The sequence below is a fragment of the Mus musculus genome, chromosome 10 (genome assembly GCF_000001635.26).
Source record: "Mus musculus strain C57BL/6J chromosome 10, GRCm38.p6 C57BL/6J".
Taxonomy (NCBI): domain Eukaryota; kingdom Metazoa; phylum Chordata; class Mammalia; order Rodentia; family Muridae; genus Mus; species Mus musculus.
In genome coordinates, this window is record NC_000076.6 from 96,584,585 (window position 1) to 96,609,081 (window position 24,497).

Genomic DNA, 24,497 nt, shown 5'->3' on the forward strand with positions numbered 1-24,497 from the left:
AAACTTGTGTTCCTCTGATTCTACCTCCCAGGAGCAGGCATGCATCACCATAGCCAATTTATGTAGTGTTAGAGATGGGACACAAAGCTTGGTGCCTGCCTAGCATGCCATTTGTTTGATTGATTTTGTTTGTTTGTTTTGTTGTTTTCTGTTTGGTTTGGTTTAGTTTTCGCCTAAATCAGCAAAAACAAAACAAAGGATGCACTGTAATACTATTCTGACTATATAAAGAGTTAAAAGCTAGCATGGGCTATATAAAACCTGCCTCAAAAAGGAATTTATTGCTTTGGTAATAAATCTCTCTCTCTCTCTCTCTCTCTCTCTCTCTCTCTCTCTCTCTCTCTCTCTCTCTCTCCCTCCCTCCCTCTCTCTCTCTCTCTCTCTCTCTCTCTCTCTCTCTCACACACACACACACACACACACACACACACACACACATATTTCTCTTTATGAAAGTGTTGATGACCAGATAAAACAAAGCTTACCTTGATTAATCATGGTGTTAGGGATGCAATCTACTGCTCATGGTGTGCTTCTATGTCAATATGTATGTTGCCTGCCATCAAACAAAATTAAGATGGTAAAAAAAAATAAAACGTCAACACTAGCCAAACCCACATGATTCTAAAAGCCAGAAAACCCAAACCACACTGACTTAAGCCCAAAAGAATCTAGTGGCAAAAAGAACTAACATTCAAATATAGATGCTATATAACATAACTGAAGCCACGGGCCCAGAGATGACCACAAGGTCTGGCTTGCCCTGTCTTCACCTCTCGGTTGAGATTGCCTTCTCTGGGGCTGGTTGTATTCTGGGGTACTCTGTCGCATGGAGCCAACAGCAGCTACACTCTAACTTTTCTATCTCTTCCAATAAGTTACCAATTTCAGCATAGTGATGCTGGCAGAGATAATTCTGTGGGCCTTGACAGAACACCTGCATCCTACATGTGCTCCTTCTGAGCCAAGGACTGTACAACTGAACAGGGTGACAAGGACTGATCCAATGCAAACAATATGGACTGAGAACAGAAACACTCAAGGAAATAACAGGGAAATGCTCCCTGATGGGGAGATGGTTCAGTTGCTAAAGCCCTTGCCACACATCCTTGAGAGATAAAGTTCAGATCACCATAATCCATATAAAAAGCCTGGTGGGAATGGCAGGCCCTCTGTAAACATGAGAGAGAAAAAGGAATGGGGGACAGAGTGAAAAATCCCCAGCATTCAATCATTAGCCAGACTATCTGAAATGGTAAACTGAGTTCAGCAGGTGACCCTACCTCAACATATAAGGATGAGGTGTGACCTAGGAAGATACTTGACCACAACCTCAGACCTACACATACTCAAACACATGCATTCATGGGTGTGCACCTGTACACACACATTCACCACACACAAACACATACACACCCATGCATGCACACTACACGCCTACATTAAAATTGTTTTTGTTGGGGTTGTTTCATCAAACACAGGAGAAATATCCTTTAGGCAACTGAAGACTATAGATATCTACAGAAACCACTGTATATATTTGAGGTGTGACTCTGTAGTACACTAGCTTACTGTACTAGAGTCCTTGTCTCAAAAAAAAAAAAAAAAAGTGTAGGGGCAGGAAGATGTGGAGGGTGGGGTGGTGGTAAAGGGCTGCTATGAAAGTCTGGCATCCTCCGCTGAGCCCTACAAGTCATGTAAAAGTGGAAAAAAAGAACTGATCCCACAAAGCTGTTCCCTGAGCCCCACTTGTGTATTCTGGCTTGTGTATGCTCAGACATATATGTGTAAATACACACACACACATATATATATACATATATACACACACATATACATATATATATACCAGACTCGGGCCAATTCAGTGCTTAGGGGGAGCCTGCTTTCTTAAGTAGAATCTAACACATGGCTGCTGCATCCTGCTGTGTGTTTGAGAAAAATGTGATTATTATGTCCTTTTGTTTGCCTTTTAAACCTGCTTTTTTCATTTCTCTCCCCCCCCCCCCGCCCTCCACAGCAAAGACAAACTCTAGCCCAGAAACCAAATAAGAAACTGTTTACATGGTTGGAGAATGTATTTATAGGAGCCTAGACTGGGTGGTGGGTCCTGGAAAAGCATTGCCCGGAGTCCTGGGGAGACACAACAGCCCTTTTCAGCTGTATGAAATGAGAGGTTTTCATCCCCCCCCCCCCAGGAAACTTGTTAAGTCTGGTCTGCAGATGGCTGACATTTAGGTCCTGTCTTATATTTGCTGGAGACTTCCTAGATGAAATCTTGAGGTTAAATGTATAAATAATATGAAAGGAAGTAAATGTTTGAGGTTAATGTTTGAAGAAAGGCCAGGGAGGGGACTTTTTGCTAAAACTTTTTGAAAAGCTATTTAGCTTCCTGCAGATTGGTTTAGTAACCCCAGGTAAGGGACTTTTGCTAACTAAGTTTTCTCGGATTTTATGTGACTGTGAAAATGTTGCTTCTAATCAAAAGCAGAGAGACCTCAAGCTGTTTGATTGGCTGCCCTATTTCACTGGTGCTGGTCATATCTTGTGCTGTGCAGTATGACCACGCAAACCAAGGTATTTGGAAAAATCGAAACCATAGGAAAAAAGAGCCCTCCGTGGTAGCATTTAGAGATTGAAAACTGGCAAATCCGCTCATGGCGGTACGCTAACTGACTACCAGGAAATTTTAGAGACGGTTGCTTCCATGGGACTAACAATAAGTGCATTGCAGAGTCCCTACGATGCTGTTTTCTCAAATCTCAGCTTTACTATTCTATCAGTCATCTGTTGGGAATGTGTGCATGTAAAAACAGGAACTCGGGGAAAATGGCAAGAAGTTTTCTCATAACAGAACTACTTCTTGAGTTGATATGAAGCTACAGACTGTAGGTAAGCTTTGGTTATAAACAATAGCGAGAGGAGGAGAAAAAAAAAAAAAGAGGATGGGCTGGAGAGTTGGTACCATGGTTAAAAGCATGCTCCTCTTATAGAGGGTACAAGTTCAGTTTCCAGCACTGTATAGGGTGGCTCACAAGTGCCTGTGAATCCCCAGGGTATCTGATGCCTCTGGTATCTGTGACACCTGCATTCATACACACATACACACACAGACACACACACACACACAGAGAGAGAGAGAGAGAGCGCACACACAGAGAGAGAGAGAGAGAGAGAGAGAGAGAGAGCGCACACACACACACACACAGAGAGAGAGAGAGAGAGATGCATGCACACACTCATGTAAAAATGAATCTTGGGCTGGAGAGATGGCTCAGTGGTTAAGAGAACCGACTGCTCTTCCGAAGGTCCTGAGTTCAAATCCCAGCAACCACATGGTGGCTCACAACCACCCGTAATGAGATCTGACACCCTCTTCTGGTGCATCTGAAGACAGCTACAGTGTACTCACATATAATAAAATAAATAAATCTTTAAAAAATAATAATAATAAATCTTAAGAGTCTTGACTATTTTAGACCTAAATTAACCTCAGGAGCTGGGAAGATGGCTCAGTGTGTATGAGAATTTACTGTACAAACATGAGGACCTGAATTCAAAACTCCAGAACCCATGTGAGGAGCTGTTGACTATGGTGTGGTTACACCTATATTCCGTGAGGCGGAAGAGACATGAGGATCACTAGGGTTTGCTGGATACCAAACAACTCCAGTTGCAGAAAGAAACCCTGGCTCAAGAAAATAAGGCAGAGGGGATAGAACAGAACAGCTGGCATCCTCTGGCCTCCACATGCACCCAGCACACACAGGTACATACATCAGACATAAACCACATAGTCGCTCTGTCTATCACATGTGTGTGAGCACACACACAAACAGAAACTAGGACCTATCGCACAGTTATCTGGGTTATTTCCTGACACAGTAACCCCTTGTCCGCAGTTTCAGTTTACATTCTGTGCTGTTTTCTGCATGGCTGGCTCTCTCGGAACCCACGTGAGATTGTTTCTTGGCCACCAGTTGAGATGGGCTGTGAAAATATCACGGTAGTTATGTTCAAGTAACCCTTGCTTTGCTTAAGTCCCTCAAGCACAAGAGGAGTGTTGCTGGCTACTAGGATGTGCCAAAGAGAAGCCATACACTACTTCCTTTAACTCAAACGGAGACTCGGTAAGAGTTCCATATGACTTGAGGTTTCAAACAGCCACTGGGAAGGTCTGGGACATATCCCCTAATGGTGAGGGGGACCGTGATTATGAAGAACAGAGATATGTCGATGCAATGGATCTTCAAGCATGTCGCTTACATGATTTGAATCACTAAGATGATGACGCTAGAGCAGTAAATGTCTATGATGTGCATATAGATCAGTGACGGTCTTTAGGAATCCTTAGCACTTATTAAACACATCATGAGAGGTTTGAGGATTTACACAGGACACAGAAGAACAAGCATAAAGTGGCAGCTTTGATTATGCAGGAAGGATATGGTCTGACATTTCAGGCCAGCAGAAGCCATATACATGAATCAGCGTATGAGGTCTTTTAGACCTCAGCCCTATAGTCAGTCCTACACATAGAAAAACTGATACAGTTCTGGCATGGATGAGAAAAGATCTGGCATCGATCACTACATAGAGACGATGAGCAGCTATCAAGTTATTACTGCATAGAAAATCAAAATGTCCCTGCATAAGGGCATACAGCCAGGAGAACACTTTACCTGGAGTCTCATCCAACAAAGATGACAAAGCAGCAACTTTGTTGTACTCTCACTGGGATCCCAACAAAGCAGAGTAAAAGATTCTGCTACACTTTGACCATCAGGCTTGCTGCCTGCATTTAAAGCAAGTTGCCAAAATTAGCTATGAAATAGAAGAAAATCAGCATCATCTGTTGCTGTTAGATGGAGCAGAAGGGCTACCAAGAAAGCCAAAGGAGGCTTTCTGCTGTGAAGCTAAATCATATGTTTGGGATGCTAACAGGTAGTTGGTAAGTGCATGGGTTGCCACAGAACTCAGAGGCAGAAATGGCCACACTGTACCTACACATACCATGCTAAGCTTCATTGACTGGGCTTTATTTACTATCTGTTACTTGAGTTCACATTCTACCTTTGGACATTGACCTCTGGGCTCCACATAGATACACACACACACACACACACACACACACACACACACACACAAGCACATACATGATAGGGATACATCTCAGTGGTAGAGTACTTGCCTAACATGGATGAAGCCCTATGTTCAATTTCTGATCACAGTAAATTCTCTAACACCATCCTCAATTATCAAATAAGAGCCGTGATTGGTGCATAGCTTGGTGTATGACATCATTAGCTTGGAGTATGACATCGTACTTTCGTTCAGTCTTTGGGAATCTACAAGACAAAATGAATTTGCAATTCTTTAGATAGCTACAGTGATGCATTTGTTGTTTCTTGGGGTTGCCACAGCAACTTACCACAAGTCAGATGATTTCAAACAACAGCAATTTATTCTCATGGTTTTGGAGACAAGAAGTCTACAGTCAGAATGTGTCAGTGGGGCCACATATGGTGACAGTCTTCCGTAATTCCCCTCTTTCCTGGAATTCTTAGCTCCTAGAGGCACATTTCCGTACCATCATCATATGCTGATCTTATTTTCATGTACCAGTCTTCAGAATTCCTCTCCTTATATAGTCTTGGGTTTAGGTTAGAACCTTAATACAATGGGATTATTTCCTCTCAAACTTTTGAAGGAATTGTTTCTTTAAATACTCAAAATTTTTTCTTATTTTGATTTTTTTATCATTGTGATTTCAAGTAACCCAAGATGACCTTAGACTCCCCATAGAGCCAAACATTATTCTCAACTCCTAATCTTTCTGCCAGCACCTCTGGTATCCTGGGATTACAGGCATGCACTTATGTTTATTCTATGGGATGTTGTTCATGTAGTTCATGTGTGTATGTTAGGCAGACATTCTATCAACTAGACTGTATCCTCTTTGCTTTTTCTTACAGAATATAATAGGCTGTTTTTGAACTCCTGATCTTCCTACCTCAGCACTCTAAGTTCTGGAACTACAGGTGTACCCCACCATCCTCAGCTAAGACCCTACGTTCCTGTGAAACCACATTCTTAGATTCTGGACAGTAGAGATGCTATACTACGTTAGCATAGTAAGGTAGGAGCAGCCAACTCTCTCTTGCCAATTTCCTTGGGTTTTAACTTCAACACTTGCCCTTGGGTTACAATTGGAGAAACACAGTTGTGTTAGACTGGAAGATGGTGCACAATAAATAGGTGTCCTGAAGCTAAAGTAAGAAAACAGAAAGAGATCATGTGCTGATCATCTGTAATCTAGAAGGGCTTCCTAAACGCTCCTAGGCTCTTAGTTCTCCTACAAAAGCAGCAGGAACAACATGAAGCTCGTGGGGGAAAGGAGGAAACAGATTTGGACAGAAGCTTCTCATAGCCTCTAGCTCACGAGATTAGGACACCAGCTTAGATGCCCAGGCCCTTGTTTCAAAGAATACTGTGGCCCACATTCCAGACAAATAGACTTTCATAGGTAACGATGAGCTGCAGCATAGGAGCCTGACTCTTAGAGGATTTACTTTTGCTCTTCTCTGAAGGAACAAAACACGTTTTCCTTCTTATGTTTTAAAATTAACTTTGGGCAGACAGTAAGCATTCATATTTATGGGGTACAACGGGAGGTTCCCTTCAGACACACACGGTCAAATCTGAATATTCAGTGTGTCTATCACCTTAACTTTTATGAAGCATGTTTGCTTTCGATCTGGAGGAAAATGTATTATGAAATGTATACATTGCTCACTGTTGCTTCAAAGGGACCACCGGGCTCTAGTTTGGTTATTTAATTGGTTGTTGATGCCCATGAGTCCTGCTGCATGGTGGTACTTGGGTTCCCTCCAAGGTTATGTTGTTTCTTTAAAGGGAATTTTTCAAATGAAATCCAGTGCCATAAACTTGAAGATTCCCCTGCAGCTAAGTGCTAACTGCAGGCTACATGGCAATGGTGTCGCTGCGCCTCGTTTCGTGTGACTGCTTCAGAGGCGCAAGAACACTTATTTTCAGGCCCTGGAATGTGTCGAAAGTGTTATCTCAGGCTCTGTGCAGTTCACCTCCACCTCCCTGTTCCATCCCACCTAGATTCTTGGTGAGTTAGGTGATGTTTTCTGTGATAGAGGCTTTGTCTTCAGGCCCAGGAGACGGTAGGGGTGCGAGGTGAACAACACAAACAGGTTGTGTGGCGAAGACTCTAGTATATTAGTGTATTTCTGCAATCGCTTTTCCAGGAAAGAGCTTTCTAAAGCTGCCTCACCCAGAACAGAAGTCTGAAACTGTATTATATTGATGATGCCTGAGCTTTCAGGAGGCTCTGGTGCCTAGTAAAGAATAATCTAGGATGGTCAAATAGAAGAAACACAGCCAGCAATTAAACCGTGAAATCAGTTCATCTCCATTGTTTCCTTCTTCCTCTCGCTCCCCCAGTATCTAAACACAAGCTCTGAGAACAAGTCTTTGTAATCATTCACTTAATGTTGATACATTTAGATTTTTAGTTAATATTACATAACGTCAAGAATTAGGAAATGGGGGCCAGGGATGTAGGTTAGTTGCTGCAGTGCTTGCCTATTGTGCAAAAAAGGCCCTGGGTCTGATCTCTAGCACTACATAAACCAGGCACAATGGCACCTGCTTGGAACCCCAGTGCTGGGCAGGGGAAGTGGGAGGGTCCAGAGCACAATCAAAGTCACCCTCTGTTCCCAAGAGAGTTCAAGACAAGCCTGAGCTCTGTGAAACTCTGCCTCAAGGCAAGGGGAGGGGATTGGCGGGGGGGGGGGGGGGGGGGATAGGAAGTAGACCCAGACACATCTGTAACCCCAGCACACAAAATGCAGAAGTGAGGGGAGCAAGAGTTAGATGCTAGCCTGTGCTACTTGAGACCCTATCAAACAAACAAACAAACAAACAAAAAACAAAAAAAAACAAAAAAAAAAAATAGAAATAACAAAAGAAAGCAAAAACACTTTATTTAAAAAAAAAAAAAACAACTTTAAAACTTGAAAAGAAAGGAACAGAGCTAGGGATGCAACCCAGATGCTACAAGCTTGCCTGCTGCAAGTGAAGTCTTGGTGCAGCAATCCCAGAATTTGGAAAGCAAAGGCAAGAGCATCAAAATTCAAAGTCACAGGATGTCCTGGTTGGTTTCAATTGTTAACATGACACAGCCTAGAGTTCCTGCAGAAGATTGAACCTCAACAAAAGAATTGCCACCCCTTCCCGTCCAGCCCCCAATCAGTTCAACCTGTGCCCATATCTGCAAGACACCATCTTCATTGGTGATGGATGTGGGAGGAACTACCTCATTGTAGACAAGCACCATCCTGAGGCACGGAGGCCTGACTTGTGCAGGAAAACACACAGAGTCAGTAACCAGGCTTCCTCTGCGGTTCCTACCTTCAATTCCTGTCCTAACCTCAGTGATGGATTTTGACTTGAGAATTGTAAGGTAAAACAACCTCCAAGTTGCTTTTGGTCAAAGTGTATCATGGGATGAGAATGGAGTGTGAACCTGTAGTAAGTTTGGAAGTGTACACGAGGCCCTATGCTCGAAACATTAGATTTTTAAAGGGAGGAAGAAAGGGAAGAGGGAAAAGGACAACTAATAAATGGCCGGGCTGAGTGGCACATGTATGTAAGCCCAGTTCTCAAGGGGCAATGCAGAGGCAATATGAGAGTTTAAGACTTGCCTTGACTATACAGTAACACATTACACACACACACACACACACACACACACACACACGCACACGCACACGCACGCACGCACGCACGTGCATACATACCACACACATCACACACATATATATACACATGCACACATACTACATGCCACACCACATATCACATACCTCATACACCACACACATACTCTCACAAGCAAAGATGTCGAGTCTTCAAAAGTTTCTAGAAATACTTCTAGAAATACTTTCCCTTTCCCTAAACAGCAACCCTATTATCCTCTCTTTAGACCTGGGCCGGCTCTCAGGATCAAGTCAGGGTGGCAGGCCTCTCCCCTGTGTGCTATTCTAGCTTCTGAGTGTCTTGGGATGGCAGGTCTCCCCTATGTGCTATTCTAGCTTCTGAGTGTCTTGGGATGTCAGGTCTCCCCTGTGTGCTATCCCAGCTTCTGAGTGTCTTGGGGTGTAGGTCTCCCCTGTGTGCTATTCTAGCTTCTGAGTGTCTTGGGGTGGCAGATCTCCCCTGTGTGCTATCCCAGCTTCTGAGTGCCTTGTTCTCATGCTGTCACTCTCTGCAGACAGACCCACTGATCCCTTCTCACTTTTAAGGATTTACATGTCAATCACTACGGGAAAGAACTGGGAGAGGAGACACCAGAAGGATTCTGAAAATCGGAACAGAGCCCCCTCCTGAAGCATCTTCACGCCTCACTAAGAGGGCTTAGGAGATCTTCTTTGGATGGCTGCTGCCAAATTTTTTTTTTTTCTTTCAAGGCATATCTTTTCCAATTAGCTGTACATTAAATTCTTTCTTCTCTCTGGGAAGAGCTTGGCTGTTTTGACAGAGATCCTTAGAGTGGCTTTGTCCCAAGCCAGTAATTTATATCCTGTCGTATTCTGTGCTATTTAATGCCCCTAGTCCCACCCAAACTTGGATATTTTCTCACTTTATAGCTACGCAAAAAAAAAAATCTGCTTCTTTTCCCGATACAAACTTCTTACAGAATAAAAACAAAAATTTCTAATCCCCTTGTTAGGGATTGGAAACAGGAGCATCTCTGACAAAAGGGAGTGTCTCAAAAGACACTCGCTGCTCGGGCACTAACACCAGAAGGCTGCAGACACAGATGATTTGAGCGACAGCAGAACTGCTCCGAGGAGCTCACAACTGGGAAGCTCACTATGCTCCCGTCTTTACTACCTCACTTCCTTCTCTCACTCAACTTCATTGTCTTGGAATCAGGACATTTCTTCAACTTTGTGGGATCATTTTTAAAGTGTAAAACAAAGCACGGTAGACTCTTTTTTTCCTCTAGGAAAAATCTGACACACATATATACATGCATGCCACACACACACACAAACACACACATATACATACACACATATACACATATATGTACATGTACATATATACATGTATACATGCATATATGCATGCAGGCAGGCATTCACATGTATATGGTATATACACATATACATACAAACATACATGCATATATATGCACATATACATATATATGGATATATAACACAATATACATATACATGCATAATACACACATATACACATATACATGGATACAGATATACACATAACACAATGCACATACATATACATGCATAATATACACATATAACACACATATATATGTACACATATAAATACATACACATATATTCATACACACAAAAAATGGAAAAAGAGAAATGTGGAAGGACAGCTTTCAGGGTACAGAGAGAATCACCATAGATGAAGCTCCAGGTACACAGAGAAGCGCTACAGATGGAGCTCCAGGCCTCGCTAAGGAAGCTCTCAGCGCTGAGGTGAGAGTCTGCTGATGGGAGAGTGGTCAAGTGCTTGGGATACTGCTGCAAGCAGAAAGCCTGGAATGCTGGGTGCCTGTGTCCCTAGGGCACAGGACGCTGTCACTCCTGATAATCCAGGCTCCTGTTTGCTGTATTTTTCCATTAGAGTCTTGCTATGTGGCACAGGCTGCACCTTAACATCTGGGCTCAAGTAAGCCTCCTCCTGCCTTAGTGTCTTGGCAAAGCTGGATGCACCCCTGCACCCAGCTTGGGTAATTTTCTGTCAGATGCTAAACACTTACCTTCTTGTGTTGGGTATTCCTACATTTAGACAGATAAGAAATCCCAGGCTGCAGATGTAGCTCAATGGTGAGGTGCTTGCTTGGCATCACGACATCCTAGTTTTAATCCCAGTCTTGTCAAAAAACAAAAAACAAAAATCAACCACAAAAAGCCAAGCAAGAGCCGCCAAGATGGGTTGATGGGTAGCGAGTGGTGCTTACCCTCGAGCTTAATAAGCAAACCACCAGGCAGGCAGGCAGGCAAGAAGGGGGAAGTTTGTCTCTTTGCTCTGGACTGTGGCTGTGACTCGATCAGCCACTTCAGCGCTTGCCTTGCTTCCCTGTGATGATGAACTGAAACCTGGAGTTATAAGGTGAATGCTCTCGCTCTCCCCTCCCCAATATCTCCCCCCTCCCCCAAAAAGACAGAATTTGATGTTTCCAATGCACTCTGGCCTTTTTAAAAAGACATAGTGGTTTTTATTTTTACATGTGTGTTTTGCATTCATATGAGTACCACGTGCATGCAGATACCGGAAGAGACTAGAAGAGTGTGTCAGAAGTCCTGGAACTGGGGCTGGAGAGGTGGCTCAGGGGTTAAGAACACTGACTGCTCTTCCTAAGGTCCCGAATGAGTGTCTGAAGACAGCTACAGTGTACTTACATATAATAAATAAATAAATAAATAAATAAATAAATAAATAAATAAATACTGGAAGGAAGGAAGGAAGGAAGGAAGGAAGGAAGGAAGGAAGGAAGGAAGGAAGGGAGGGAGGGAGGGAGGGAGGAAGAGAGAGAGGTGGGGGGGAATATCCTGGAACTGGGGTCATAACCAGACATGAGCAGCTTTGTGGGTGCTGGGACCTGAACCCGGACCTTTCAGAAGGGCAGCAAGTGTGCATCTCTCCATCTCTCCGTATCTGAGCTATCCTTCCAGCTCCAGGAGGGTGCTCTGAATGATGCTTCTTTTCTTTAACATCGTGCGTATTTTCCCCCTACAACTCTCCTACCTAAAGTTGCCAGGTTAACCAAACCAAGAGCAACAACAACAACAAAGAGCACACAGTTAAATCAGAACCTCAAAGAAGCAATAATCAGATGCAATAAACAGATTTTAGCATGAACACGGCCCAGCGGATCCATGAGGCCTGTTTACGTGTGAAAAGGGAATGTTTGTTCTTTTGCAATGAGTTTCGCCCGACTGTCCTGTATTTTCTCTGGACCTCCAGCCCTGTCGCAGCCTCTCCCCATCAAATATTTTAGGGCTCAAATGTTGTGGTCTGAGCTTTAAAGAGGACCTTCTTTCTTCTGTAGTCCAGGTCAGAGAAGGAAATGTGAAGGCTCCATGGGTAATCACCGCCTGCTGGGTAGTACTGTTTGTCCCCTTTTGACACTGTCCCTTTCAGCTGAATAAGTTGGCTGTTTTCACAATAAACGTGTCCTATCTGCAGACTTGTGGTCTTTTTTTATCCCTTTCTCCTCGCTGATTTGAAAATTTGAAACGTCTTTTGGTAAACAGGTTCTAGGGGTCTAGTCAGCTTGCCATCATCTATCGTGAATCTAGGTCTCATTTCTATGAGGAAACTCTACATGGGGGAACACTGGTAAAGATCGCAGCCTCCCGGGGATTTTTCAGCAACAAAAACATCAAAACTGGGACAAATCACTGAAAGCCTAGGCTCCAAGCAGAGGAAAACCAGAGGCCGAGCGATGATTGACGAGCCGGCCTTGTCTGTTGTCTCACCTGCTAAGGTTCAGAAGGCATAAGTAAGGCCTGGAAAAACAGATTTCAGATTGGCTACTCTGAGATCCACAGACACCGGCTCTAGCTGCAGGGAGGTGAACAGCAGATGTGTAATTCATTCAGTGCAACACTTTCTATGTGTACTCCGTGTCAACTGCCCTCATATGATCCTGAATGTTAACTGTAAATGAAATGCCATGTCACCAATAGCCAGTCAGCTAGCACCAAAATGGCTTCAATTCGAAGTTGTTTCCAAGTGTACTTTCTGGTCTTAGTGAGACTCGGGAGTTGACTCTCAGAGACTGTTGTATTCTAAGACACCATTCGGTCATGCTCAAAGCTTCAATATGATTCCTTCCAACCATAGCAAGCTGGTATTCTAGAACATGCTGAAGAGAAGAGCCACAGAAAGAGCTTTCAGACAGCTGTCTCTGAGATGGCTAACAGATATTATGAATTTCATGAGACCCTTTTTCTGTGTTCATAAAAAAATTCTTTACAGCTAGGCATGGTGGGACACAACTAGATCCCTAGCCCTTGAGAGGTAGGAACCTGGTGTGTTCTATGCAAGACCCTGCTTTAAACAAAACAAAATCAATCATTCACAAATCATTTATAGAGCTGCCATTAATATATAGGGTATATAAGTATATGGACAAACCCAAGTGCAGGGTTAAGGACTAGGGCCCTATTGTAATATACTCAGGTCATCTCCTTCTTAGGGCAACACCCAAAACCGTGTGGTTTTGAATTCAGAATGCTACGATGCCACAGGGGTCAACCAAGTACTGAAAACTGGCAAGCTGCTGCTGAGACTGTGGAGCCTGTGGGTAAATCGGAGAGCAGGTGACTTTGGGGCTGCCCATGGAAGAGTTCTCAGGCCACAGTTTCGAGGCCTTAAGAAACAATGCAGCCCTGAGTGACAACTGACAAATGCCTCTGCTCTCAAGGTCTCATTCTCTGCCTTGGACAAGTCACATGGCAGAGAACTGAAGAGTTAGTTAGTTCTGCCTTCTGTTGACAGTGCTAGTCTCGCTGCTTCACTAACTAAACTGCTGGCAAACTTGAGACTACCTTTAATAGTTCATTTTTAACAGCAGGGAAGAAGCAGCACACACACAAGGGCCTGCTTTAGAAGCAGGTCTGCCCACTTCCTTCCTACCCTTCAAATTATATCTTCTTCCCAGGCCTGGGAAAGAACTCTAAAACTCCAGGTTAAAAATACCCCTTAGGTAATTTAGGAAGACCACAGGCTAAATTACTCCTCAGAGGGGGAAAAAAAAAGCAAACAGTTCCACAGCCTCTGGAAATTGCCAGGAAAGTCAGCCCCAGAGGTTCACTAGCCAAGGGCTAGGTCTCCAGGAACTGTGTTTGCCCCTGCTGGGTTTGAGCTTCTCAATCTCACCTTTATTCAATTTTCATCTGGGAATGCCAATCTTCTCTTTGCTTGTGTATGCCTGTCAGGAGGGTTTCGAGGTGGATTTCTGTGTGTTGATTCTAGCCCCTTATCTTCAAAAGGACAGACTCAGAAAGGAATCTCTTCAGGTATGAAAGCTGCTGCTCACCTATCCTGGCCACGTTGCCTCTATAATGTCCACACGGGATGGGCATCTTGTAGCGACATGTCACTTGGATGAACCTCAAAGGTTGTCAGGCAAGCCCAGTGGTGGGAGGCTTGCTCCCCCAGAACACACAAACACGTTGGGTTTGATCTGCACCACCAAAGCCCGTACTGAAAGACTAAAGAAGTTTCCCAGAAGTTCAAGGTGCATGGCCAAGTCAAAAGAAGTCTAGAAAGCAGTAGAACCTCCTGGAACAACATTAGGAGCGTAAACATCCCAAGGCTATCCTTTGCCCATCCAGTTTCTTATATCTCTGGATATTTGTCATCAATAGGAAAAAAAAAAGAAAAACCTACCAGAGAGTACAAGATTTTACTCGCAACACGTGCATGTTCAGGATCAGGAGAAGGCTGTCTAGATTTCCAGAGTGCTGGTTGGAAAACCCCAGTGAGGTGAAGACTGTGCCTTATTTTCTATCACCGTGCCCCTGCTGGAAAGTGAGGGTAAGAAAAATGAGAGAATATTTAGGGTTTCTCCCCAAAAGAGGGTATTGTATGAACCTATCTTTGTTTGTGAGCATAGGTAATGAGTCTTGCTCTAAATTTATCCTCAGTGGGACTTGGTGGTTACACCTTTCATCTCAGCACTCAGGAGGCAGAGGGAAGTGGATCTCTGTGAGTTCAAGCCCAACCTGGTTTACAAAATGTAAAAAGTGGACTGGTGAAGGGCACATTTCTCATACAGTCATTTTAAAAATATTTTATTCATAGCCGGGCCTGGTGGCGCACGCCTGTAATCCCAGCACTTGGGAGGCAGAGGCAGGTGGATTTCTGAGTTTGAGGCCAACCTGGTCTACAGAGTGAGTTCCAGGACAGTCAGGGCTACACAGAAAAATCCTGTCTCGAAAAACCAAAAAAACAAAACAAACAAACAAAAAATATATTTTATTCATTTATTTTTATTTACACATATGAGTGCTTGCTTATCTGTATGTGTGCTGCGTGCACACAGCACCCAACAAGGTCAGAAGAGGATGTGGGTACCCCTGTCACTGGAGTTGCAGGCAGTTCTGAGTCACCTAATGTGGGTTCTAACAACTTTGTCCTGAGCAAGAGCATAAAGTGCTCTTAAGCACTGAACCTTCGAGCCAGACGTGTAGTGATTTTTGGTTTCATTTGATTACTGGCTTGGAGTGACGGCTCAGTGGTTAACAATACTTGCTGATCTTGGGGATGACCTGAATTCAGTTCCCAGCACCCACACAGAATCTCGTCATTGTCTATAACTCATAGTTTCAGGTAGGTAGACACATATGAGTGTAGATCCTATTAAGAAGATGACACAGTCATATCTTAATCATCTTTCTAAGGTACCACTTCCAGATACCAGTGCCCAGGAAATGAGGTGTCCACCTGAATTTTGTGGGGGACACAGATATCCCGTGTAGATCAGTGAAGATAGGCAGAGAACATTTTTAGTCAAAACTCTACAAAGAAAAACGTGAACACACCTGACAAACATCAAATGAAACAGATACCCTGGGTGAGAAGAACCATTGCATGGGCCAGTGGTTTAAAGACCAGCCGTGTGGGTGTGGTATGGCCCGATGGAAACATACCATTTAGCCAGCGGTGAGGCCCAGTGGTACAGGATCTAAAGAACATGAAACTTGGGGTTCCATCCCAAGAAAAAATTAAAAAGAAACTAAAGTAAAAAGAGGGAAAAATCAACATAAATACAATGTGTACTCACACATACATATGCCCAGGATATATGGATATTGCAACATTTAGAAAAGCTATTTATTTCCGTGTATATGTGCTTGAGAGAGTTTATGTGCACCATGCATGTGCAGTGTCTGAGGAGGCCAGTGAAAAGCATCAGGTACCATGAGTCTGGAGTTGCCATTGGCTGTATGTGGGTGCTGGAATTGAACCTGGGTCCTCTACAAGTGCAGCCAGTGTTCTTAACCAGTAAGCCATCTCCCCAGTCCCTATTGCAACATTTTAAAATAAACCTCCAAATGATAACTCTGAAATAGAATTAGTGTTACCATGTGTAAGGGAATGGATCCATAAATGAGCCATCTCTATGAGAGTAACTACACATAACTTAAAACACACACACACACACACACACACGGCTAGGAATTCACTACACAGACTAGGGTGATATACTGATATATATAACAGCCATGTTTTATATATATATATATATATATATATATATATATATATATATATATATACACACACCATATTTTATATATATATACACACCATATTATATGTATATACCATATTATATATATTATATATATAATATATCATATGTTATATACATATCATATATTTATGATACACACACAAAAGAGGTGGTTCTCTGAACAGGAACTAGGCCTCCAACAGACACCAGACCTGTTGGTGTCTGGACCATGAACTTCCCAGATTCTAGAACTGAGAGAATGCCTGTTGGTGGACCCCACTCCAGAGGCCCAGACTGGCATAGCCTCCCTTGAGGATCTACACATTGCTTACATTTTTTCCCATTGGCTTTTATTTTAGCAATGTAAGCAAAGTGGAATTTATTCTATATACAACGTAGCCCTCAAGTTTTCCTCTGCAGAGCCAGGACACCAGACTCAGTAAAATAAATACCCACTCAGGCTCTGAAAGCACCCCTCCCTGGGAGAGCTCAACTGTATGGGCAGCTTAATCTACTCTTATTCGTTAGTGTGCTTTCTTTCTTTTTGTTTTTGTTTGTTTGGTTTTTGGTTTTTGGTTTTGTTTTTTGGGTTTTTTTTTTTTTTTTTTTTTTTTTTTTTTTTGAGACAGGGTTTCTCTGTGTAGCCCTGGCTGTCCTGGAACTCACTTTGGCTGGCCTTGAACTCAGAAATCCACCTGCCTCTGCCTCCCAAGTGCTGGGATTAAAGGCATGCAACACCAACGCCAGGCCAGTGTGCTTTCTTTATGAAGCTTTAAATACTGGAAAAGAACTTCAAGTAGGTTGATATAGCTTTACCTCATCCTTTAAAAATATATTGTGTTGACATATTTAAGGGGCATGCATATACGTATGTGATTGTGAGCCATTGTATGGGTGCTGGGAACTGAAGCCCAGTCCTCTACAAGAGCAACAAATGCCATATCTCTACTTTCCCTCTACTTCCTCATTTGAGCAGACATGATAGCATACTTGCTACTGTCTTCTGCATTTTATTCTTCTGCATAATGACGAAAGAACAATTATGGCCAACTGTTCTGCCACTAACCTCTGGAGTGCTTTATAATCTAGTAAGGTGAGCGGGCAGCCGAGCACAACTGAAAACTCCTCCAGACTTCACTGGTCTCTTCCATTTTTGATTTCATAGACAAATACCACTCAGCTGAGCTGAAGGGTTTCGTTTGTATATTTGTGAGACTTGATCTCTCTCTATAGCCCTAGCTGTCCTGGAACTCACTATGTAGACCAGATGGCCTTGAACTCACAGAGACCTGCCCACTGCATCTTCTCTAGTGCTGAAATTAAAGGTGCATACCACCACTGTAGAATTTTGACATTGATTCAAGGTATCTAATCTTCCCTCAGAGCTTTTACTGGCAGAGAATCTCAACCATGCTTAGTTGATTTCTCAGTTATTTATTTATGTCACTGTCTGCTGAGTACTAACGCCCTCGACTGTGCTTGTAAGCTAAACAGCCATTGTAGTTCTATAGTTGTGGATTTGGGTGAGAAAATTCGACTATTTGGTGTGGTTAAAACCACCCTCTTCCCTCAGTTCTTTACAGCAGTTGTCTTAATGTTGATGAAGACTTCTGGCTTCTTTATGCCATCCTGGCATACAAAATAACAAGCTAAGCACCAGGTTAGACCTAGAAAAGAGAACACTCTGCAAGGCTGGCCCAGCATGACATTGGTAAGCAACATGTCAATAGTCCCACATCCTTTTAACAAAACCAAAGTAGTTGCTGTGTCTCATAGTCATTTGATATTTCAAGAATACTTACTGTTTGGGATGATGGAACACACCTGTGATCTTAGCCTTGAGACGATTGCTACAAGGCAGAATTGTGGATTTGAAGCCAGCCTTAGGCTACATGAGACCCTGTCTCTAAGGTTAACTAATTAACTAGGTAATTAACTAGTTAATTATTTAGTAAGCAAAACAATAAATACATAGAATGAGCCCAGTCCCTCCATAGTCTCTTCCTCCTGTGTCACCACGAGATCTCTTCTGCATGTGTCCCTGAAGTGGAAACTTAAGGGTTCTTTGGAGAGCCAGTTGTGTTGGGTGGTGTTTTGCTGCAGGGCCTGGCGTTGACAGACCCCTCTGTTCTTTTCCAAATGACAAGAGGTTACCTCTTATGTCTCTCTTAGACCAGCAGTCTGTTGACCAATGTTTGCCCTCTCCACAGTGGCTACGATACCCTGGAAGCCTTGGTGGCTCGTAGTGACATGACCGGAACCTGCTCATTCTCTCCTATGATCACCATTGCGCCTGTTACTTTGAGCTCTGAATCCTCTGAATTCTCTGCCTTACAGTTTCTTTGGAAATGACCAAAATGCGCCACATTTACATCCAGCACTTTGATTCCTGAAATTTCTAGCTATGATTTGCTACTCCTGAGAACCAATATCAGTTGTCTCCCTTATCCATTCATCTATTGGAGCTCCACATGCTTTCAATGGTCTTACTACTCTCTAACATTTGGTATTTGCATTTATTAAATGCCAATATTTCTATCAATGACTGTCTGCTTTCAGGGTGTGTTATGGCTCTATTCACAGCTGAACTCAACCTCTGTAAGAATTCTGCGAAGGCTTCCCCAGAGCCCTGTATTATTTTAGTAAATACAGTAGATTCTCCCCCAAATCAACCAAATCCCAAGCTTTTAAAGCTGCAGTACAACATTGCTCGATTACATCATCATCAAATTGGATTTGTTCTTGTAAGTCAGCACAACGCCCTTCACCAAGCAGCTAGTCTTTAGTAACGTGTATTCCCCCTTGCTAAATTATGTTGTGCTAGTCCTGTGGCTTCGTGCCTCCACCGCAACAACCATTGTAATTGTTGACCAACTTCTAGAACAGCTGACACCAATCCCTTCCAATCTTGTGGGATAAGCCTGGGATGTATATGTAGCCCAGTTGTTTAGCATTTCTTTGACAAAAGAATGTAAGCCATGCAATATCACAGCCTCTTTAAAATGCTTTAAATCTGACATTTATATTGGTCTCCAGGTTAATTCATTGTAAGCCTCTCCACCATTGATACCAGGCATATGCTGCACAGACAGGGGAGGCTGAAGGTGCCTGTGTAGGCCCAAGCAAATTCTCTGGTGGTACACTTGGCTACACCTTAGCCTGTTATACTGTGCTGTTCCCTGCTCTTTCAGGCCCCTAGAAGCAGGGTGGGACAGCAGTTTACCTTCCTGCCTAGTTTGCTTTCATCGTTCAGTACAGTCCTGTTCTCATTCACCAAGCCTGAACAACACTCCCCCCCCCCCCGACCCCCATTGGCTCTTTGTGTTTTCCAAGCACTTCTGCCTCTATCCACAAAATCTCTAAATGCATGGCCAACTCTGCGATCTTCTCTAACAGAAGGGTTTCCCATTAAACTTTTTCAAAATAGTATTTATGAAAACTACAAATCAAAACTAAGAAGTCCCCTCTGCGAGCAAGGCACAATACCTCCTAGCAACAGTAGCTGCCATTTTGCCAATCTCCTTAAGCAACATTGCTAAACCCTCATAATCAGCCATTTCCTGTGCATTAGAAGCAGAGTTACCCATTATGCCTAAACCATGTTGGGCGCCACCTGTAACTTTAATTTTTCCAAACCTTATTTTTAATCATAGTTCTTTGATGCTTTAACCTCCCTTGTAGCCTACCACCCTCCAGAGGTAGTGGGAAAGAAAGGACATGGGGCAACTCCCATTTGTGTCGCCTGGGTATCAACGGTTCAGGTCACAGATTAGCAGGCAGCAGCAGCTCACTTACAAACACTTTGTGGATACACCCGCAGTCCAGTTCAATAGAGTCAGGTTAGCAACAGCCATGACACAACTTAGCAGAGAGCAGGGCCTCAGCCTCAGCACAAATCAGCGGGAGGGAGCAAGAGGAACCCAGGAGACGTTCTCAGCTGTGCCTCTTAGCAAAGCAAAGATCAGCAAAGACTGGAGAACCACAAGTGTTGCCTATTTATACCCTTCAAACATCATGCGTCCTCCACACGCCTTACCTCAGCATGTGCATCCAATAACCATGACTCCTCAGAATCCTGACAAATGGAGCGCAAGTATGCAAAGTAGGCAGAATCACACAAACACACTTGCATACTCACAGGCACACACACACACCACAACACTCCTGTCTAAGTCACAGAACTTCCAGGAATTGATGGTTTCCTTCCACCATGTGGGGCTCAGGAATCAAACCCAGGAAGTTGGTCATATTTGGCAGCAAGACCTTTCCCTGCTGATCCATTGCACTAACCCTGAATCTACATTTCTGGGGCTTTACAGGTAGTTTTAGTCCACAGTCAAGCAAGCCTAAAGAAACATCTTGAGTAATCCTTCCATTTAGGGGCATGGTTAGAGGGCAGTCTATGCTACATGGTAAATTCAAAGCTTGACTAACTCATAAATTGAGTCACTGTGTCATGGGGTAGGGGAGGGGCTTCTAAGAGATGACTCTGTACTTAACATTCTTTTGTGTTATCTTCTGCTTTTGTTCTAGTATCTTTTGCGTCACAGTTTCTCTCTTACTTGTCCTTGACCTCAAGATCCTCCTGCTTTGCTTTGAACCCTTTAGTCTGGGATACCTGGCACATCTTTGGGCATTCTTATAGCTTCTCTACAAAGAATAAGACAAAGACAAAGTTATAGCCAGGGTTGTGGTATCAGCCAGTAATCTCAGTACTTAGGAGGTGGATGCAGAAAATGAATTCAAGGCCTTCCTTGTCTCTGGAGTTTGAAACCAGACTAGACTACAGAACATTACACACACACACACACACACACACACACACACACACTCAATTATCTCCTCAGGGCAATCCAAGCTAATTCCTGCTCATCCTAGATGTCTGCCTAAGAAAGACTTTTTGCCAAGTCCAGGCATGATGATGTACCCAGCCATCTGTCCATGCATCCATCCATACACCCACCCATCTGTCCATCTACCCATCCATCTATCTATCTACTATCTATCTTTCTATCTATTGATCTAGAAATTAGATGTAGAGGTAGATCTTTGTGTAGAGACATTTGGCCCGTGTCTCCAAACCACCCCCTCCTGCCCACATGCCTGTCAGGTTGGACTGAGGAAGTGAAATTTATTTGAGTTCATCAGTGTCAGGGGTGGGGGATTTAAACATAATTGTGCACTTTCTTCAGATGACTAAACAATGAGTGTTTACGAAACCAAGAAAAAAGATTTTTTCCCCCCAGAGTTTTCTTTTTCAAACACTGCTCTGTGTGCTTTGGTTGGTTTAAAAAGAGCCCATCTAGGGCACTGATTTTTTTATGAACACATGTTACCAGAGGCCTTCCTTATTTGCTTCGATGCCTGCCTTCTCCATAGTCATATGGAAGAATGGTCTGGTGATCGTTGCTTAAAGGAAGACTAAATCAGATTCTGTTAGGACTAGCTGTTTAGTCCAATTCTCTTGGCTAGCACTGCAAGATGTTTGCATGATGGGTAGGCCATGGAACTAAAGTGGCTTCCTTAACTGCTGCCCAAACCTGAGACCCAGAGGACCACCCTGAGGTAAATGCTTTGGGAGTGGGCTTTTCTCATTCTCTGGCTGACTTGATCTCTGGAGACTTAGATGTTTTGCTGCAGGTGTTTGGAATGTGTGAGACACCCACGGTAATCAAGGGATTAATTCTCAGAAGATAAGAACCAGGAGGGAACCGCCTGGGACAAGCTGTAGAGGACATCTTGAAGGCTCTAGGGACAGTGGAAGAGTGTCTGAAAGTCAAGGAACAGGAAGAGGGGAGGTACAAACCCCTCCACGGTGGCCAGACTCAGCCTGGTGACAAAATGAAGCTTTCTTGGTGGGGAGTCTTCAAATGTGTTTTCTTAAATAAAACAACAACAACAACAACAACAACAACAACAACAAAAAATAGACAGGGGTTGGAGAGATGGCTCAGTGGTTAAGAGCATTAACTGCTCTTCCAGAGGTCCTGAGTTCAATTCCCAGCAACCACATGGTGGCTCACAACCATCTGTAATGGGATCTGATGTCCTCATCTAGTGTGTCAGAACGACAGATACAGTGTACTCATACACATAAAATAAATAAATAACTCATATACTCTAAACAGATGGCTTCTAAGCTGTCACGCTGGCTCTTAAAATAAATGCCTGAGCAGGCATTGTACTTGCTAGAGCCTGGGGATCTGGGTTCAAACCCTGGAACCTACGGAAAGGGTAGAGGAGGGAATAGTAGGGCGGGGGAGCTGGCAGTAGAACATCATTCAAAGGAGGGGAACATATTATACCACACCCCCTTCCTCCTAAGGTTCAGGGACCTTTGGGGAAGATGGGGAGAAATGACTTCTTGAGCCAGGGCTGGTGAAAGGAGGGAAGAGTGGCCTCTGGGCACAGCAGGGATGTTGCACATATGAGCTCCCATAAGTTGTGACAGTGACACATGAGTTGTGCAAACCTAAGGACCAAATCCCAGCATAGAGTGAGCATGGCGTGCCAGCCCTAACCTGGAAGCTATTGGCAATTGGCGGCTGCTGCAAGAAGGAAGAGGCCATTTTTCTAAGAGTGTTCTAAGAGTGTTGCCCCAGGTAAGCCAACTATGTTCCAAGAAAGGGGCTATGCATCCAAGAAATTCTGAGCAGTAGAAATTGATCTTCCGTGGATTTGGTTTTGATTTTAATTTGTCAAGACTTTTACAAAAACAAAAACAAAAACAAAACAAAACACCAGGGCCCCAAGCTGTATTGTTGAGTCGTCATCCCCTCTGCAGGAGAGTGATTGTTTTCAAATATCTGTGCCTAGGGTCTAGGCAGTTTATCTCTGTAGGTCTAAGGTGGGGCCAAAGTTGCTTTATTATCTGGGCTAGGCCAGCTATTCTAAAGAACTCGTGAGAAACCCAACCAGAGACCCACATTCATATCAGTTACCAACACTCTGGGCCATGCCCTGTTTTTTCACAGTTCATGGACTTCCCAAAAGACTTATGACCTGATTAGAATCTGGGTAGGAGAGAGAGAGAGAGAGAGAGAGAGAGAGAGAGAGAGAGAGGGAGAGAGAGAGCAGGCCTCATACACAGCTGGTCATACAGCTACTATGAAAGGCACCATAGAGGTCCTCAAGCCAATGAATACAACTAGCCATAGGCTAGTTACATATGAATCTCTTCTGTGCATCCATATGTAGGATGACTGTAGGTGAGAACTCTGCAGACACATGCACACATGCACGTTGATCGCTGCACTAGTCTCTCTAACCAATAATACTACGTCCTAGCACAACAGATACTGAGGCAGGAGCTCATGAGGTCAAGTCAGCTTGGTTACCTGGAGAGTTGGAAGACAGCCTAGCCTTCATGAGTCCCGTCTCAAAACAAAAACTAGGAAGGGGGTAGAGGGAGTTTGGTGGGAGGTTGATAGGAACGAAGATGGCTCAGCAGGCAAAAGCACTGGCAACCTGGGTTCAATCGCTGAACCCTATAATGAAGAGAGAACAAACACCTGAAAGTTGTCCTCTGATACCTGTAGATGAAAGTCTGCATTTACAACACACGCACACGCACACACATGCACACACACACACACCATTACCACCATCATCACGATCAACATCATTATCATCAACATCTTCATCATCATCATGTTTTTAAAAATAGGCAAAAGTGGGACAGCAAGGTAGTTCATCGGATGAAGGCACTCTGTCAGGCCTAATGACTTGAGTTTGATCCTGAGGACCCACATGGTAGAAGAAGAGAACCGATTCCCACAGGTTGTCCTCTGATCTCCACAGGTGCGGGAGAGTCTACATGTACATGCACATAAATACTCAGATCAATATTTTTAAAAATAAGCAAGATGCATAACCAGGGTAGAGGTCCATCAGATGAATAAATTTTCAAATGTGGGACACTCAAACAACAGAATTTTATTCGGATTTAAAGGCAGGAGAGATTATTTCACTGGCAGGAAAATGGAGCCGGAGCTCACAATGTTAAATGAAGTAGGCCATGAAGGTAGTAGACAGACTTCGGACAAGGAGAGAAACATCTCCAGGGAAGAGAGAGGGCAATGGAATGTAAGCAATGGAGAAGTATTTAGGGAGAAGAAAGGAACTGGGACTAGGGGTAGGGTGAGTAGGAGGAGGGTGATAAAGAGGGGTG

General features: G+C 43.6%; 1 long non-coding RNA gene across 1 annotated transcript in view; it reads right to left on the reverse strand.

Annotated features, from left to right (window-relative positions):
• The window catches only part of Gm33843, a 74,322-nt gene extending 60,161 nt beyond the window's left edge, over positions 1 to 14,161 (reverse strand). The window contains exons 1-3 of the long non-coding RNA XR_380712.2: positions 14,126 to 14,161; positions 10,838 to 10,950; positions 486 to 556 (exon numbers count right to left, since the gene is read on the reverse strand). This is a non-coding gene — a long non-coding RNA (predicted gene, 33843). The remainder of the gene's footprint in view (positions 1 to 485; positions 557 to 10,837; positions 10,951 to 14,125) is intronic.
• Between the last annotated feature and the right edge of the window lie 10,336 nt (positions 14,162 to 24,497).